The sequence below is a fragment of the Macaca fascicularis genome, chromosome 1, assembly GCF_037993035.2.
Source record: "Macaca fascicularis isolate 582-1 chromosome 1, T2T-MFA8v1.1".
In the NCBI taxonomy this organism is placed as follows: domain Eukaryota; kingdom Metazoa; phylum Chordata; class Mammalia; order Primates; family Cercopithecidae; genus Macaca; species Macaca fascicularis.
The window spans coordinates 225,150,652-225,169,775 of record NC_088375.1 but is presented as its reverse complement, the minus strand read 5'-3'; the positions used below and the strand labels follow the sequence as shown (position 1 = coordinate 225,169,775).

Below are 19,124 nucleotides of genomic sequence, written 5' to 3'. Positions count from 1 at the left end.
TAATGGTTTTGTTCAAGTCCAAAATTTGTCTTGGTGACTGTTCTGCTGCTCACATTCAGATGACCCTATATGCTGTTTGGGAAACGGAGGCAGCTGGGTGGATTCCTTAGATATTTCAGGAGACAGAATCTGGGGCTTTGACTCCAGCCTGGGTTGCTGCCCATAATGCCTGCTCTTGAAACCTTTTAATTATTTGTATTTCTAATTAATTGTTTTTGGAGACAGGGTCTTGCTCTGTCACCCAGGCTGCAATGCAGTAGAGCGATCATAGCTCGTTGCAGCCTCAACCTCCTGGGTTCAAGTGATCCACACACCTAGTAGTTGGGACAATCAGCACATGCCACCACACCTGGGTAATTTGTGTAGCTTTTTGTAGAGATGGAGGTCTTTTGTTGCCCAGGCTTATTCTGAGTCAACATGAGTGACCATGGCCCAAGAAACAGCCTCAGGAGGTCCTGAGAAAGTGTGCCCAAGATGGTCAGGTTACAGTTTGGTTTTATGCATTTTGGGAAGACAGGAATCGTAGGTAAAATCATAAATTAGTACATGAAAAGTATACATTGGTTCAGGTCTCGAACTCCTGGGCTCAAGCGATCCTCCTGCCTCGGCCTCCCAAAGTACTGGGATTACGGGCATGAGCCTGTGCCAGGCCTCTTAAACCCTTTAGAGTGGCCTTGGCTTTCGTTTTGAGTGGGCCTCAGGGAGCCTTAAGGAAGGAGAGGAAAGTCACGCAAACAGGGTTTGCTTGATGCCTGCATTTTCCTCTTTACTGCTGACCTGCTGTTGAGGAGGAAGTTAGTAACACCAGGATCTTGGTCTCAAATGAACTACTTCATGAGAATTTTCTTCTAGGAGGAAAAACAAAAACCCCAACTTTCTCCTTACACATCCTTCTAAAAAATTCCATTGAAAATGTTTCTCACCAGGCGCGGTGGCTCACCTATAATCCCAACACTTGGGAGGCCGAAGCAGGTGGATCACCTGAGGTCAGGAGTTTGAGACCAGCCTGGCCAACATGGTGAAACCCTGTCTCTACTAAAAATACAAAAATTAGCCGGGTGTGGTGGTGGGTGCCTGTAATCCCAGCTACTTGGGAGGCTGAGACAGGAGAATCACTTGAACCCAGGAGGCGGAGGTTGCACTCCAGCCTGGGTGACAAGAGCGAAATTCCATCTCAAAAAAAAAAAAAAAAACCAGTTCCTCATATTGAGAGCCAAGGGAAGGATGTACTCTCCCAGACCACAACTTCTGTTTCTGATGGTTTCAGACATCCAGGAGCCATGACCAGGTCATGAATCTTTTTTTCCCTATTGTGTGGTGTGGTGAGTATTTTAATAAGACAGCCCGTCTGCTGTCATTTGGAAATCGGTGATGATGTGTGGTCTATTTTTAAATTGAGTGCAGCACATCTAATATGTGATAGTTTCCCAAGATGTGAATGGCTCTGTTTCTCCAGCAGGACCGTGTTTTGAGAATGGATAAAAAGTTAGCTTCAGATTAGCATCAAAAGCAAGAGTTTTAGAATTAGAGGCTTCCTATCTTGGCTTTGACACTTAACATGTAGGGGATCTTGACAAGTTATTTAAGTTTCTGGGTTCTCATCTGAGAATTAGGATGATAGTACCTCTTTGACTGGATTGTCGGAAAGATGTCGTAAAGGTTGGAAACAATGAAACACCTGGGCCAGGTTATGGGTGCCTAAAAAGTTGCAGTTTTTACCTATTGGATGAATGAATCTTTGAGGCCCACACTGTAGTAGGGAATGGATTTTAAAAAACAATTTGTTTATTTTTGAGACGGAGTCTTGCTCTGTCACCGAGGCTGGAGTGCAGTGGTGCGATCTTGGCTTACTGAAGCCTCTGCCTCCCTGGTTCAAGCTATTCTCATGCCTCAGCCTCCCGAGTAGCTGGGACCACAGGTACCCACCACCACACCCTGCTAATTTTTGTATTTTTGGTAGAGGTGGGGTTTCACCATGTCCGCCAGGCTGGTCTCGAAGTTCTCACCTCAAGTGATCTGCCCATCTTAGGCTCTCAAAGTTCTGGGATTACAAGCATGAGCCACCGCGTCTGGCCTAAAAATTTATTTATTTAGAAACTGGGGTCTCACTCTACTGTCCAGACTGGTCTTTTTTTGAGATAAGATCTCACTCTGATGCTCAGGTTGGAGTGCAGTGGTGCAATCATGTCTCACTACATCCTTGATCTCCTGGGCTCAAGCGATCCTCCCACTGCAGCCTCCCAAGTAGCCAGCAGTACGGGTCCATGCTGCCACACCCCACTAATTTTGTATTTCAGTGGAAGACAGGGTTTCACCATGTTGCCCAGACTGGTCTCCAACTCCTGGGCCCAAGAGATCCACCCACCTTGGCCTTCCAAACTGCTGGGATTATAGGTGTGAGCCACCAGGCCTGGTCTTGAACTCCTGGGCACAACTGATCCTCCCACCTCAGCCTCTCAAGTTGCTGGGACTAAGGGTGAGCCCTGCTCAGCCTGGCTCAGAGTGGATTTTAATGACAGGTGTTCTTGTCATGAGTTCTTGTGTAGTAAGCTTTATTCATCCATTACCTTATTTGATCTTCCCATGAATGACTCAGATGGAATGCACAGAACATGTGTCAATAAATATCCCATTTTGCTATGTTGCCCAGGCTGCTCTTGAATTCCTAGGCTCAAGAGATCCTCCTGCCTCGGCCCCCCTCCAAAGTGCTGGAATTACAGACATGAGCCACTACATCTGGCCTTGTCAGTGTTTTCTAGCCTTTCAAGGTAGGGAGGAGCTTGGGTATTTGAGGCAAATACTGCTGGAAGTGAGATCTAGAGCAGGTCATTTTCTTCCTCTCCCAGGATGGTGGCAAGAGCCACCCCTGGCCTCGCTCAAGGGGCCTGGACTGGAAGGTGTGGCATCTCCCAGTGAGGTCTGCCCTCCGGTGACCTTGGCCACAGCAGTGGATTCTGGTGTCACCTGTGAGGCTCACAAGGCAGCACCCCAGGAGCCCTTGTGCTGCGGGTTCCCAGGGGGAGTGGGTAGGAGATGGCTGGGCAGCTGGCAGTAACCTGGACCCTGATGGGGCATGTTTCTCCAACTTTCCCACCATCCCTCCAGCCTGAAGAGATGGGATGTCCAGCTCTAGCCTGCAGCTGCCCACCCCAACTGCGACCTCGCTTTGAAGCTTCAACTTCTATTTTTAATACTAATGTTAATTTTACATTCGATTCCATGATATATCCATGTTTATTTTACTATAAAGCATATTTTCCCCTAACTTGAGAGTCAAATGGGTGCTCTGGGAAGTTTATGTTTTTTCTATGGCTTCCGCTACTCCCAGCACAGCGACTCCAACCAGAGTTTTAAAAATGTGGATTAGGGCCAAAGAGGATGATGAACCATTAGATGCAATTAGGATGAGAAATGCCGAGATTATTTATTTATTTATTTTTAGAGACAGGGTCTCACTCTGTCTCCTGGGCTGGACTGCAGTGGTGCCATCATAGCTCAATGCAGCCTTGAACTCCTGAGCTCAAGTGATCCTCCTGCCTCAGCCTCCTGAGTAGCTCCCAAGTGCACACCACCATGCCCGGCTAGTTTTTTCATTTTCTGTAGACAAAGGTCTTGCTGTGTTGCCCAGGCTGGTCTCCAACTCCTGGGCTCAAGAAATCTTCCCACTTAGGCCTCCCAAAGTGTTGAGATTATAGGTGTGAGCCACTGTGCCTGGTGGAGAAACAAATAGTTTAATAGCCCTTTTATCCAATGTGATTTGTTGGTTGAGTAACTGACTTTGGTTTAGGTAGAGAATTATTAAAATGCATTACCTCAAATGTAAACATTTTCTTTTATTTTTTTCTGTGACGGGCCACACAGAGTCCTATATACCTCTCCAGCACCGCTCACCTGGAGAAGCTGCTATGGATGCCAGCTACTGTTTTTTCTCCCTTCCCAATAAATATTTCATCTTCACTTAAAACATGTCAGTGTACATTGGTTCCCTGATCTGCTCTTAGATGGCCAAGGGCTTGTGTTTGCATAGGCCATTGGTTCATCTTTCTGTATAAGGCGTACATGCAATGTATAATCCACTTTTTTTATCTTACTTTTTTTGGGGGGTGACAGGGTCTCGCTCTGTCACCTAGGCTGGAGGGCAGTGGTTTGATCACGGTTTTCTGCAGCCTTGACCACCTGGCCTTAACCCATCTTCCTGCCTCAGCCCCCTAAGTAGCAGGGATCACACACACCTGGTTACTTTTTTGTTTTTTTTTTTAAATTTTTTGAAACAGAGCCTCGCTCTGTCACCCAAGCTGGAGTGCAATGGTGCGATCTCAGCTCACTGCAACCTCTGCCTCCAGTTCAAGCAAACCTCTTGCCTCAGCCTCCTGAGTAGCTAGGATTACAGGCGTGCACAACATCACATCCAGCTAATTTTTGTGTTTTAGCAGAGACAGGGTTTCACTATGTTGTTCGGGCTGATCTCGAACTCCTCACTTCAAGTGATCCACCCATCTCGGCCTCCTAAAGTACTGGGATTACAGGCGTGAGCCACCATGCCTGGCCTCGGCTAGTTTTTTTTATTTTTAGTAGAGACGAAGTCTGACTATGTTGCCTAGGCTGGTCTTGAACTCCTGGGTTCAAGCATTCCTCCCACCTCAGCCTCCCAAAGTGCTGGAATTACAGATGTGAGCCACAGCGCCCGGCCTTCCTTCTACATTTTAATAATTCCTGCTTAGTTTTTACAGTTGTCTCGCCTGGTCTAATTCCATAATTCTACAGGAAGTTTGTTTTATTGGGTGACTTGTCTTTTACTAGGTTTCTGAAGCACTCAGCTTTGTTTTCTTCATGGAATCAGCTCTTTTCACACCGAGGGTGCACCCTCTTATGTAATAATTACATTATGTGATTACACAGGTAAACAACTGCCATCCGATTGGAGCAGGTGTGGCGACCTCTGTGGGCATGCAGAGACAGGAAGGAGGGCCCGACTCCATGGCATCCTGGGAGTGGTCAGCATGTAGAGACCATTGGCCAGGGTGTTTGGTGAGGGGATGGAGAGCGCTATTCAGCCCTGATTCTGCTCGGTAGGAGTCAGGGTAAGATGTAGGGGTCACAGAGCCTGGGCCGGAGGCAGGTTCAACCTAGAAATCTCTCCTAGACTAGGGGAACCCCTTGCTCTGAGAATGGGCACATGCTCTAGAAGGGAGGCATCGTGGAAAATTTCTTTTCCTGTGGGTCCTGTCAGTGGCATTTGTACTTAGGAGATTTGCCGTTTGCCAGCTGAAAGTTGCCATTTTCATTAACCTAGCTTCCCGTTTCTGTATCTAATAACAATAACAATAAACAGTTTTGTGGTACGTACCCTGTGCCAGGCAGTGTCCTGGGCACTTTGAAAATACGAAGCTTGGGCCGGGAACGGTGGCTCATGCCTGTAATCCCAGCACCTTGGGTGGCCGAGGTGGGTAGATCACCTGAGGTCAGGAGTTCAAGACCAGTCTGACCAATATGGTGAAACCCCGTCTCTACTAAAAATACAAAAATTAGCTGGATGTGGTGGTGGGTGCCTATAATCCCAGCTACTCGGGAGGCTGAGACAGGAGAATTGCTTGAACCGGAGAGGCGGAGACTGCAGTGAGCTAAGATCGTGCCACTGCACTCCAGTCTGGGCGACAGAGCAAGGCTCCATCTCAAAAAAGAAAAGAAAATACTAAGCTAGCCGGACACTGTGGTTCATGCCTGTAATCCCAGATCACTTGAACTCAGGAGTTTGAGACTAGCCTGGGCAACATGGCAAAACCCCATCTCTATAAAAAAATACAAAATTTAGCCAGGCATGATGATGCGCATCTGTAGTCCCAGCTACTCCAGAGACTGAGGTGGAGGATCGCTTGAGCCTGGGAGGCAGAGGTTGCAGTGAGCCGGGATTGCACCACTGCACTCCCGCCTGGACGATGTAAAAAAAAAAAAAAAAAAAAGAAATAAATAAATAAATATGAAGCTAATTAGCCTTATGACAACCCTGTTTGGTAAGTACTACTGTGATTCCCACTTTACAAATGGGGAAACTGAGGCACAGAAAGGGGAAATAACTTACCTAAGTCTTACCCAGCCAGAAAGTGGCAGCGGCTGCTCCTACCCCTGCACCATGCTGCCTCCAAATATGGGCTTTTTCCCAGGAAGAAGTGCTTAGTTGGGGGAGGGGAGTCCGGATCCCAGGGAGGAGGACTCAGAAAGCCTCTGGGAGTCAGGCGGCCATGTGAGAGGGGCTTCCTGGCTCTTTTTCACTTGTCCCCCTACCCCCACCCCCCCGTCACCACCTTCCCAGGACTTATTTGGACTCCCAGGCAGAGTTCCTTGTTTGTTTTTGTTTTGTTTCTTCCTTTTCTTAGAGATAGGGTCTCGCTCTGTCACCCAGGCTAGAGTGCAGTGGTGAGATCATAGTTTATGGCAACCTCGACCTCCTGGGCTCAAGCGATCCTCCTGCCTCGGCCTCCTGAGCAGTTAGGACTAGGACTACCATGTGCACCACCACACCAATCTAATTTTTTTTTTTTTTTTTTTTGAGGCGAAGTCTTGTTCATGTCCCCCAGGCTAGAGTGCAGGGGCACGATCTGGGCTCACTGCAACCTCTGCCTCCCGGGTTCAAGTGATTCTCCTGCCTCAGCCTCCCGAGTAGCTGGGATTACAGGGGCCTGCCACCATGCCCAGCTAATTTTTGTATTTTTAGTATACACGGGGTTTCACCACGTTGGCCAGGCTGGTCCCGAACTCCTGACCTCATGATCCGCCCACCTCGGCCTTCCAAAGTGCTAGGATTATAGGCGTGAGCCACCGCACCCGGCCACACCAAGCTAATTTTTGATATTTTTGTAGATATGGGGTCTTGCTATGTTGCCCAGGCTGGTCTCAAACTCGTGGGTTCAAGTGATCCTCCCACTTCAGCCCCCCAAAGTGCATAAGCCACCGTGCCCAGCCTAGTTCCTTGCTCTTGAAGGTCCTTGTGTCTGATGGAGTTGGTGTCTTGGACTCTGATCCTCTACAGTGAGAGTGGGCAAAGGGAAGCAGCTTCTAGTGCCTGGCCCTTCCCCAGTTGGCTAGGGTGGTGCCCCTTCTCCCCAGTGCCAGGGGCAAGCAAGGCCTGGCCTCTGCAGTCTCCATGGCCTCCTTGCCCAACCCCGGGGCCTCTTTTGGGAAGCTGACACCCTCTGGCTCCAGTGCACTGGCCTGGGAGACAGTGTGGTACGCTGGTTAAGAGCAGGCTCTAGAATAAACCCAACCCCACTTCCTTCCCCGTCACCTCCTTCAGTTCCGCTTTCCTCATTCATAAATCTGAATGCCTGCCTTCAGGGCTTGTCATGATGTTTAATGAGAAAATGGACATCAGGTGCCTAGTCATGGGGGCTGGCCGCTGTAGCCCTGAAGATGAGCCTGATGAAAGATGAAGAGGCTGTGCTATGGGACAGAGTCTGAACCGATCCCAGAGGCTCCCAGGGGCAGGAGTGGCCCAGAGACCTGCTCTGAGAATAGAAGCACTGTCACAGGCCCCCTGCCAAGGAGAGAGTGTGACCAGGACAATGACTGGTGGGATGAGGTGTCCAGAGCCCTCTATATCATCCCCAGGATTTCTTCCTCTTTGGCTCAGAGCTTATAGGGTTGTCTGCAGATCGCATGAGGATAGGTGGAGAAGGACCCCTAAGCCGACAGCCGGGTGGGGGAGGGCCTGAGTGCTGAGTGCCTCGGCAGGTAGCCAGCTGCAGATCTGACCCCAGGAGAATGGGGCGAACTGCCACATAGCTGACACTTGACAGGGGGACTGTCATGAGTGTGTGTGTGTTTTGGGAGGCGGGGTGTTTGTTTGTGATTAAGTTGAGGTCAGGACAGAAGAAGGGAAGTGGAATTTGTAGTTTTAAGAGATATTATGTGGCCATCTTAAGATTGCAGCAGCTGGCCAGGCGCGGTGGCTCATGCCTGTAATCCCAGCACTTTGGGAGGCTGAGGCGGGTGGATCACTTGAGGTCCGGAGTTCAAGACCTGCCTGGTCAACATGGTGAAACCCTGTCTCTACTAAAATACAAAAATTAGCTGGGTGTGGTGGCGTGTGTCTGTAGCCCCAGCTACTTGAGGGGATGAGGCAGGAGGATTGCTTCGTGCCACTGTGTTCCAGCCTGAGTGACAAAGTGAGATCCTGTCTAAACCAACAAAAATTACAGCAAAGCCTACATCTGGGAATTATAGGCCATGATCTTCCAGATTATGCATGTGGATGTTTTAAATATATATGCCGTACATTTTATGTGTTTATTCATGCATACTGTATGTTTTTTTTTTTTTTTTTTTTTGAGACGGAGTCTCGCTGTGTCGCCCAGGCTGGAGGTGCAGTGGCGCGATCTTGGCTCACTGCAAGCTCCGCCTCCCGGGTTCACGCCATTCTCCCGCCTCAGCCTCCGAGTAGCTGGGACTACAGGCGCCCGCCACCACGCCCGGCTAGTTTTTTGTATTTTTAGTAGAGACGGGGTTTCACCATGTTAGCCAGGATGGTCTCGATCTCCTGACCTCGTGATCCACCCGCCTCGGCCTCCCAAAGTGCTGGGATTACAGGCTTGAGCCACCGCGCCCGGCCCATACTGTATGTTTTTAATCATATGGAATCAATACAAGTTAGTTATTCAAAGTTTGTAAAATATAGATTTGCCAAAGTAAAAAAAAAAAAGAAGAAGAATTTGGGCTGGGCATGGTGACTCATGCCTGTAATCCCAGCACTTTGAGAGATCCAAGGTGGGCAGATCACCTGAGGTCAGGAGTTCGAGACCAGCCCACCCCACATGGTGAAACCCCGTCTGTACTAAAAATATGAAATTAGCTGGGTGTGGTGTAATCCCAGGGGGCTTGGGAGGCCAAGGCAGGAGAATCACTTGTGCCTGGGAGGCAGAGGTTGCAGTGAGCCAAGATCATGCCATTGTAGTCTAGCCTGTGCAACAAGAGCAAAACTTAATCTTGAAAAAAAAAACAAAAACAAAAAAACAAAAATCTGGCTGGGCACTGTGGCTGTTGCCTGTAATCCTAGTACTTTGGGAGGCCAAGGCAAGAGGATCACTTGAGACCAACCTGGGCAATATAGGGAAACCCTGTGTCTACAAAAAAACAACACAAAACTACCCAGGCATAGTGGCACACGCCTCTAGTCCCAGCTGCTCGAGAGGCTGAGGCGGGAGGATCGCTTGAGTCTAAGAGGCTGAGGCTGCAGTGAGCCTATGATGGCATTGGACTCCAGTTTGGGTGACAGAGCCAGACCCTGTCTCCAAAAAAGAAAGAAAGAAAAAAACTCCATCTTCTACCTACCCTAGAGCCACATCACTCAGTGGTTCCTAACCTGTTTCAGATTTTAAATCCCTTTGAAAACCTGCAGAAAAGCATGGACTGTCTCCAGAAAAAGGCTCTTTCATCCACAGACTCTGCTGGTGTGCAGGGAAGGACTGTTTAGGTCCAACCTCTAGCTTCTCTGTCGTATGAGATTCTGACTCTGAAACCAACCTCAAAGGGGCAAATCATTCTGACCCCGTGACACCTCTGTAAGAGACACTTGCCCCGCAACCGATTCAAAGTCTGTCTTGAACCTGTTTCTATTTTCTGTCTTGACCACCTCTTAAAGAAGATATTGTACAAGTTTGCCCCTGCCATTTAAATCCTTTGTCCTAAATTTACTGCCTCTTTTGGAGCTTTCAGCAAGGATCGACTTTCCTGTGTCACTGGGTGACTCTCACTGTAGCATCTGCTCATTTCCGGAAGAGGACCATCCTTTGAGGCATGTGTAAGGCCCCTTTTGTGGAAAGGGCCGTGGCTTAGGCATGTGGGAAAGCAAGCCTGCGAGAACTGGGTGTGAATCTTCTTTCCAGGTGGTCAGGGGAAACTTTTTTATTTTTTCGAGATGGAGTCTCGCTCTGTCACCCAGGCTGGAGTGCAGTGGCACCCAGTGCATGGCTTCGGCCTCAGTTCCCTCATGAAGATGACTATCGTAACTATTTAGTGGGGTTGTTTTGAGGATTTTAGGAGATCTTCAGAGTTCTAGGGATCTCTTGCTGCAAAACAACCTACTCCAAGCTTAGCGGTGTAAAGCAACACTGTGATGCTCACGGTCCCAGGGACCGGGAATTCAGACAGAGCTCAGCAGGATGGCCTGACTGCTCCATGATATCTGGAGTCAGCTGGGAAGACTCTCAAGGGGTTGGTAACAACTTGAACAGGTGGGGTCTGGAATCATCTGGAAGTTTCTTCACTCATGTCTGGTACCTGGGTGGGATGACTCGAAGGTTGGGCTCAGGTGGGACTGTCAACTTGAGTGCCTCCACGTGGTTTCTCTTTCTGGCTTGCCTGGGCTGTGTCACTGCGTGGCAGCGCCAGGGTAGTCAGACTTTTTTTTTTTTTTTTTTTGAGACGGAGTCGCTCTGTTGCCCAGGCTGGAGTGCAGTGGCCGGATCTCAGCTCACTGCAAGCTCCGCCTCCCGGGTTTATGCCATTCTCCTGCCTCAGGCTCCCGTGTAGCTGGGACTACAGGTGCCAGCCACCTCGCCCGGCTAGTTTTTTGTAGTTTTTAGTAGAGACGAGGTTTCACTGTGTTAGCCAGGATGGTCTCGATCTCCTGACGTCGTGATCCGCCCGTCTCGGCCTCCCAAAGTGCTGGGATTACAGGCTTGAGCCACCACGCCCGGCCGGTAGTCAGACTTCTAACTTAATGCTTAGAATTCCAAGAGCCAGCATTCTACACCAAGGAGGAAGCCGCATGGCTTCTTATGGCCCCACCTCTCAAGTCACTTAGCATCTCTGCTGCCATACTCTCTTGGCAGCGACAAGCCCACTCAGATTTAAGAAGAGGGGACACAGAGGCCATCTCTCAATGGGAGGATTCCCCGCAACCACGAGCCACACATGCTTTTTGGCTGACACTTGAAAGAATGAGCAATGTGGGCCGGGCGCAGTGGCTCACGCCTGTAATCCCAGCACTTTGGGAGGCCAAGGAGGGTGGATCACTTGGGGTCAGAAGTTCGAGACCAGCCTGGCCAACATGATGAAACCCAGTCTGTACTGAAAATACAAAAATTAGCCAGGCATGGTGGCGGGCCCCTGTAATCCCAGCTACTTGGCAGGCTGAGAGAGGAGAATCGCTTGAAACCAAGAGGCTGAGGTTGCAGTGAGCTGAGATGGTGCCACTGCACTCCAGCCTGGGCGACAGAGACTCCGTCTCAAAAAAAAATAAAGAGCAATGCAGCCAGATGCGATGGCTCACATCTGTAATCCCAACACTTTGTGAGGCCGAGGCAGGCAGATCCCTTGAGCCTAGGAGTTTGAGACCAGCCTGGACAACACAGCAAGACCTCATCGCTACAAAAATTAAAAATTAGTTGGGCATGGTGGCACACACTCAGCTACTTGGGAGGCTGAGGTGGGAGGACCACCCAAGTCCCTGAGGTTGAGTACCTGTGATTGCGTCTCTGCACTCCAGCCTAGGCCACAGTGTGAGACGCTGTCTCAAAAAAAAAAAAAAGAAAAAAAAGGAAAAGAAAAAAGAATGAGCAATGCAAACCTGCAAACCTAAGCTTTTTTTTTTTTTTTTTTTTTTTCCCCTCTCTGCTTATATCCTCAACCCCTCAACTCCTGCCCCAGGTCACAAACTCAGGAAGCCTCAATTAAGACAGACTTTTAGTCTAAGGTCGGAGAATTGAGGAAGGAAAGAAGGAAGTGCCAGATGCTAATTAACTTTGCTTTTTAACTACAGATGAGCCACTTTTTGAGTTACCCGGGGGTGAGACTCTCAAAGATAAATGAAAATATGTAAGGATGGCAGGAGAGCAGGGGCCTCTTGTAATTAGGTCCCTCATTCTTGTGCTTTGAGAATAAAAATATCAAGGGTGGAATATGTGAGTAAATATGGAAACTCCCCTTTGAGGATTGTTTTTTGGAGCCCTCCTGTTTATTCTAATTGAATGAAAAACAAACATGTAACTGGTTTTTTTTTTGTTTTGTTTTTTTTTGGTGTTGTCTTTAGTTGTTTTTACTAAAAAATTTATACTTAATTTTTTTTTGTTTGTTTTTCTGAGATGGAGTGTCAGTTGCCCAGGCCGGAGTGCAGTGGCTTGATCTGGGCTCACTGAAACCTCCGCCTCCCAGGTTCAAGCGATTCTCGTGCCTCAGCCTTCTGAGTAGCTGGGATCACAGGCATGCACCACCACACCTGGCTAATTCTTGTATTTTTAGTAGAGATGTGGTTTCACCATGTTGGCCAGGCCAGTCTCGAACTCCTGACTTCAGGTGATCCACCCTCCTCAGCCTCCCAAACTGCCGGGATTACAGGTGTGAGCCACTGCGCCCAGCGGTTATACTTAAAAATTTTTTAAAGAGATGAGTATCTCACTATGTTGTCCAGGCTAGAGTGCAGTGACTATTCACAGGTGCTATCAATAGCACGCTGCAGCCTCAGACTCAAGCAATCCTCCTGCCTCAGCCTGTGAGTAGCTGTAGCTACATGTGCCGTCAGTGGTGCCTGGCTTTGCATCTTACTTTTTTCTGACTTTAGCTTTCCTGGTCTTGTCCCCATTCAGCAGTGGTGTCTTATCTGACCACACCTAGAAATGCTGAATGCCAATTTGAGTTAGAAAGAGAATAGCGGAGGCTGGGCGCGGTGGCTCATGCCTGTAATCCCAGCACTTTGGGAGGCCGAGGCAGGCGGATCACGAGGTCAGGAGATCGAGACCATCCTGGCTAACACGGTGAAACTCCGTCTCTACTAAAAATACAAAAACAAAATTAGCTGGGCGTGCTGGCAGGTGCCTGTAGTCCCAGCTACTTGGAAGGCTGAGGCAGGAGAATGGCATGAACCTGGGAGGCGGAGCTTGCAGTGAGCAAACATAGCGCCATTGCACTCCAGCCTGGGCAACAGAGCAAGACTCTGTCTCAAAAAAAAAAAAAAAAAGAATAGCAGAATTCCAGCAAGGTTGGAGGCTGGGATATTGGTGAGCGTTTGGGAGAAGTTGAGATTTCATCACAGCAAAAGTGATGAAATCACACATCACAAAGTGTCAGGTCTTCTAGGGCTCCTTGAAGGGAACAAGGGCTCCAGTGAGTGGGAGCAGAGGCTCATTTGGTTTCCTGCCTTCTGTTTGGGGATTTAACAAGAGGATTGGCCCTTTTAGTAGCAAGTAGAAGGGCAGGAATCTAATTTCTCTATTCTGATTTTTTTTTTTTTTTTTTTTAAGACAAGGTCTTGCTCTGTCACCTAGGCTGGAGTGCGGTGGCTCCATCATAGCTCACTGCAGACTCCTGGGCCAAGCAATCCTTCTCCCTCAGCCTCCTAACTAGCTAGGACTACAGGCAAATGCCACCATGCCAGGCTAATTTTTTTTTTTTTTTCCAGTAGAGACGAGGTCTCGCTGTTTTACCCAGGTTGTTCTTTTTTTTTTTTTTTTGAGACGGAGTCTCGCTCTGCCGCCCAGGCTGGAGTGCAGTGGCCGGATCTCAGCTCACTGCAGGCTCCGCCTCCCGGGTTCACGCAATTCTCCTGCCTCAGCCTCCCCAGTAGCTGGGACTACAGGCGCCCGCCACCTCGCCCGGCTAGTTTTTTGTATTTTTTAGTAGAGACGGGGTTTCACCATGTCAGCCAGGATGGTCTTGATCTCCTGACCTCGTGATCCGCCCGCCTCGGCCTCCCAAAGTGCTGGGATTACAGGCGTGAGCCACCGCGCCCGGCTACCCAGGTTGTTCTTAAACTCCTGGCCTGAAATGATCCTCCCACCTCGGCCTCCCAAAGTGCTGAGATTACAGGAGTGAGCCACCATGCCCACCTTAATTTACTCTGATTTTTCTTTTCTTTTTAAAATAGAGATGGGGTCTCACTATGTGGCCCAGGCTGGTGTTGAACTCCTGGGCTCAAGTGATCCTCCTGCCCTGGTCTCCCAAAGTGCTGGGACTACAGGTGTAAGCCACTGTTCCAGGTCTACTCTAATATTTAACAGTGGTCAAATTCATTTATTTATCCACTAAATTATTTATACTCTCAATTTCAGAAAGGATTTAAGGTACCTGAGCTGTGAACAAAGAATCAGAGACTGGTTTTTCCTCCATCTCTGCCACTAACTAGTTGTGCGACCTGGGGCAAGTCACTTGGTCTCCTCGTGTCTGTTATCCATGTGTGACAGCCAATACTTAATATGAGCGCCAGGCACTGTTCTAGAGATTGTCCATGCATCTGTATTCACTCTTTTAATTCTTCTCCAAACAATTTATTATGGTCTCTCTCTTTGGAATTTGTCAGGGCAGTTCCAGTTCATCATGGCAATAACAGGAAAGTGACTTTTGGGGGCTTTTGCCATTTCAAAGACTCTTGGAATTTTCTCTGGGCTTCAGAGACACCCGTGCCTGACATTCCCAATTTGAACCCCCAGCGAATCATTGGGTTCCATTGCTGATGGGGACCTTGTGTTGGAGCTTGACTTTCACTCCACCCATGCTGAAGATAAAGGGAAGTTTTCACGCCAGGGGACGATTGCAGGACGGGGCCGCTGGGGAGGAGGGCTCCCACACGTGGCGAATAGGGGTGGAGGAACCTCTGAAGCGCGTTTGCCCTTTGGAAAATCTCTTTGGCGTCCTAGCCCCGGGATCATTGTACTTACCAGGTTTGGGGCTCTGCACCCAGAACTCCTCCCAGCCTCTGTCTGCCCATCCAAGGTCCGGCGTGACTTCCGGTGGCTGATGGCTCATCTTGGGGAAATCCCCCGCCCTGGGGGGTCCGGGGTGGCCTGCAAGGGGCCTGACTCACCCGCCAGTTGGGTCAGGGGTTCCCAGCTGCCCTCGGATGTCTGCTGCACCGCTCCCCTCCCGCAGGCGGAGGACAGGAGGAGGGAGGGAGAGGTGGGAGAGCGTGGGGGGCGGGGCCGGGGGCGGTCTCCAACCCCCGGCCCGGGCTCCGCCCTGTCCCGGGATCTGCGAAAGCACAGCAAGGGTGCGGGCAGGTGAGTGCCCGCCTGGTGCAGGGTGTGAAGAGCGAGAGCGCGTGTATGAGCACGAGCGTCAGTGGTCTCTGTGTGTCCATTTACATGATTGCGCCTGTGTCTGTGTGTGAGCATCTGCATGCAAGCTTGTCTTTTTGAGTGAATGTCTGTGTGTGACTTCTAGGGACGGCCAGGGAAAAGGGGTGTCCCCTCCCACCCTGGCCCCCCCTCTTCTCTCTCCTCCTTGGGGTGCTCTGGGCATCCGGGACCCCTGGCAGGGCTGCCGGGTGCTGGGAGGACGCAGAGGCCGCCGAGGGCGGAGGGAAGCGTCAGGCCTGGGCTGCGCGCGCCCTGACTGGGGAGTTCCGGGTCCCAGCCGCCTGGTCCTTTCATTCCGGGCTTCTTCGAGATTCTCGGGGGGCTTCCGGCCGGCCGTGTTTTCTCCTTGCCGTCTTCGCAGGCACGAGGAAGACTCCTGGGGCTCATCTGCCTGGGATGGGCGGGCCCTGCCTTGACCTCACGTGCAGCAATTAGGACCACCAAGGAGTGTTGTTCAAACCACTTTCTCCCACTCCGCGGGACATGCCAGGGTTGATTCTGGTGCTCGCACTCCGCTTCCTCCTCTGCGTTCCCCATGGCAAAGGTTTAAGTCTTGGGCTGTGGACCCAAAAGAATATTCTAAGGGGAGATGGGCCCTTGCAGAGCAAGAAGGGTATAGGTTCAGCACCAAACCAAACTGGTGCCAGGGCTAGCTCGGCCCAAGAAGCTGTGCAGACTGTGTCTGTGTGAGTGCATGAGGGTAAGAGTCCCTGCGCGCTGAGCTTCGGCTTCCCCACTCACAACCAAGGGAGAACAACATCTACCTTACAGTGTAGATGCCTGGATAAAAACTGGAGCACCTGGTCGAGCACTTTGGGAGGCTGACACGGTAGGATGGCTTGAGCCCAGGAGTTTGAGACCAGCGTAGGCAACATGGTTAGACCCCCACCTCTACAAAAAAAAATTTTTAAATTAGCTAGGTGAGGTGGTGCGCACTTGTGGCCCCAGCTACACGGGAGGCTGGGGTGGGAGGATCGATTGAGCCAGAGAGGTAGAGACTGTAGTGAGCTATGATCGCACCACTGCACCACAGCCAGGGCAACAGACCAAGACCCTGTCTCAAAAACAAAAACACTGGAGCGCCCAGAGGTTTTTTTTAAGTGCAGGGCAAGGATTGTCTCGGCGTTGTTACTGCACGCACACCGCCTGTTGTAATGGGTAGATGCATTAGTGAAAGTCCTGGGTACACTCATTTATTTTCTAAATCTCATATATAAGTGAACGCCCGATGGAAAGGCCCATCAGCTGGGGAACAGCCATCAGGCTGGATTTGAGCCCAGAGCCCGGGCTGGCCAATTAGTCGGGTGAGCCTGGCTCCGGTTCTGTGACCTGGGTCCAGTACCCCGCCCTTTCTGCGGATGCCTTGCAAAGCGGGGAGCGGAAAGCAGTTTGGTGGACGACCAGCCCTCCCTTGCTTTGCAGGTGGCGCTTTCTATTTATTGGTTGTAAGGCGAGACCTAGGCCAGAGCCAGGGTGCGCGCGCCGCCGTCGGGGTCCCGCGGCTGCTCTGGGGATCAGGGCGCGAACCCCAAGGGCCCCGCCTGGCAGCGTCGTGGGCCTCCGGGCGAGAACAGCGGGGGTCGGGGAGGATTTGTAGCGTCCACTCCGCTCTCCGCCTCCCGTGTGCGCTCCGGCGCTTCTCCCGGCTGGGGGTGTGAGAATTTGCCGACGGTGCCCGCGCCGCGGCCGGCCCCGGCCCCGCCCCAGCCCCGGGGATGCCCCGCCCCCAGCCGGCGTCCCGCCCCGCCTGCCCGTAGTCCCGGCCCCGCCCCGGGCCGCGCCCCTCCGCCGAGCCCCGCTCGCCTGCACCTCGCGCGGCGGGCCTGCCCTCCGGCCCCCGCCGGCCCTGCGCCGCTGCCCGGAGGCTGGCGTCCTCCCGTCACTCCGGGACCCGCCCGCTGTGTCCCCTGGGCAACTGTCTCCAGGGAGATCGGGCCCCGCCCCCGGCACCGACACCCGGTACGGAGCCCACCTGTGCGGGCGTCTGCGGGGTCCCCGTGCCCCGCCCCCAGCCACGCCGGGCGTCCCACCCCGCCCAGCCCCGGGCTTTGTCCGCCTGGGGTGGGGTGGGCAGGGTCGGTGGAGGTGATCAGGGGTCCGGGGCCGTGGGGGCTGGGGGGGCCGAGGCAGGGGGTTGCGCTCGCGGTGGGATTCTCAGCTGTGGGCCGCGCGACGCTCTCCTCTCCTAATCTGGTTGCTTCCTTTTGTGCCCCCCGGGGGTCGGGAATCCCAGGTTTCTCGGCTGCTGCCCTTGATGGGATCCGTGGGGCCTCCAGCGGGCTTCGCACGAGGACGCGCCTGTTCGGGGCAGGCTGTTTACTTGTCGGGGACCCAGCAGTGGCTGTGCGCGTCCTCCCCTCCCCCTGCCCCCGATTCGGGACCAAGCCTCCTGCGCTCTGTCCCTCCTGAGCTGTGCCCTTGAACCCGGGGGGGGGTGGCTAGAGGGTGGCAGACCCGGATCCTGAGGTCCTGCGGCTTCCTCCCCAGGGGAGCGCTTTCTCCCTGGCCGCCCTCTTGTGGATTTTGTCCTGGCTCCTTATTTCCTGACCCGAATTCCTGAGGACGAATTCTCTCCTTCTCTTCCTTCTCGGCTCCCTCTGCTTTGTCTTTCCTGTTTTGAAAGGGCTTTCCTTATGAACATGTCTCATTACCCTGTGCCAGAGCTGCTATAATTTGTCGTGGTAATGGGTATTAGCCAGTCTCTTAATTGGTCAGCAATGGAAGGGATTTCTTCCTTAGCCTTTGGTGCTGACCTCCTGTTTGGTGGCAGTGCCTTGCGAAGTGCTTGCCACTCTCTCCTGGATGTTGAGGGAAGGGAGCATCCGAGCCCACATGCCTGGGCTCCCGCAGCAGGGTCCCTGGAGTATCTTTACAGGGATGGAGGCCGCAGGGAGGACTCCAGCTTGGTCCTTGGGAAATGTGTTCCTGCAACTGCCTTTTCCAGCGGGTTCCTAGGGCTCTGCTGTTTGACTCTTGGAGATGCCGGTGGTTTTGGTTTTGTGCTAAACCTAAGCCCACCTAGTGGGCTCTGGGCTGAAGTCTCCCAGCTGTGGAGGTAGCTATGCCCAGGGCCTGGGGTTGGGAGAAGGGGTTGGGTCTTTAGACTGGGCTGGTGCTCTAGTGTCTTTTTTTCCCTCTTTGGGGTTCTATTATTTCCCGGAGCGGCTGAGGTGGGGGAAGAAGCACCACAGATGCAAGGAGTGGGCGGCCTCTCCCCTCACACTCTTCCTTTTTATCTCCAGCCCAATAGGGGATGGATTTTCCTTTAGACCTGGGCCTTGAAAACAGATCTACATGGGGAATAAAGATTTCAAGTTCACCAACCTGCTTTTTGCACCCATCGAATGGAACTCGAACCCAGGCTTGGCTCAGATCAATTACTTTGCTTTCAAAAACCAAACAAAACCAACAAACAGCTCTAAAAACGATCTGAGTCATCTGAGTGCACATTCCTGCTCCAGGCACTGGAAATGCTCCTGTGGTTGGTTTCAGTACCACCAAAGGGAGCTGGGGGTGGCATTGACGCAGATGGCAAGAAAGGCCGATCAAGTGGAATGTGATTGGTTTGCAAAAAGGAGAGACGGAGATGAGGCAGTTGATTTTGAGCTAACGTCCTATAAGAGAATGCACAGGTTTCTGAAATTCTCTCTTGTTAAAATAGTTTTCTTTCTTTCTTTTCTTTTTTTTCCAACAGATGAGGAGTCGGGCCAGGGCGGGATGACACTCATTGATTCTAAAGCATCTTTAATCTGCCAGGCGGAGGGGGCTTTGTTGGTCTTTCTTGGACTATTCCAGAGAGGTAGGTTGGGGGAATGGGCCAAGTGCGTGGGGGAAGGGAAAGGAGATGTTATTTTGTAGATAGGTTAAGAATGTGAACAAAACCCATCCTCCCCGACTCTCCAGCCAAAGGAAGACTTCTCCGTAGGACTAGCATGCCCAAAAGAAGGGAGTGACCCAGATTGGTGCTAGGAGCGAATGAACGGGGAAGTGAACTAGACCTCAGCCAGTCCCAGGAGAGAGATACTGCTGCCTGGGAAAAGAAGGAATGGCTTTGCTTTGAGG

At 51.5% G+C, this 19,124-nt stretch overlaps 1 protein-coding gene across 15 annotated transcripts in view; it reads left to right on the top strand.

Annotated features, from left to right (window-relative positions):
* The window catches only part of PIK3CD (phosphatidylinositol-4,5-bisphosphate 3-kinase catalytic subunit delta), a 74,191-nt gene that overhangs the window by 17,187 nt on the left and 37,880 nt on the right, over positions 1–19,124 (top strand). For 8 of the 15 annotated variants that reach the window (XM_065534630.2, XM_045381107.3, XM_074021020.1 and 5 more), the window contains one exon: positions 18,757–18,861. The exons of 1 other annotated variant lie outside the window; for it this stretch is intronic. The gene's annotated coding sequence lies outside the window, so the exon portion shown is untranslated. Of the gene's footprint in view, positions 1–16,849; positions 17,022–18,756; positions 18,862–19,124 lie in introns of those variants that run through there. 6 more of the 15 variants (XM_074021004.1, XM_074020997.1, XM_074021030.1 and 3 more) reach the window with 1 other exon arrangement.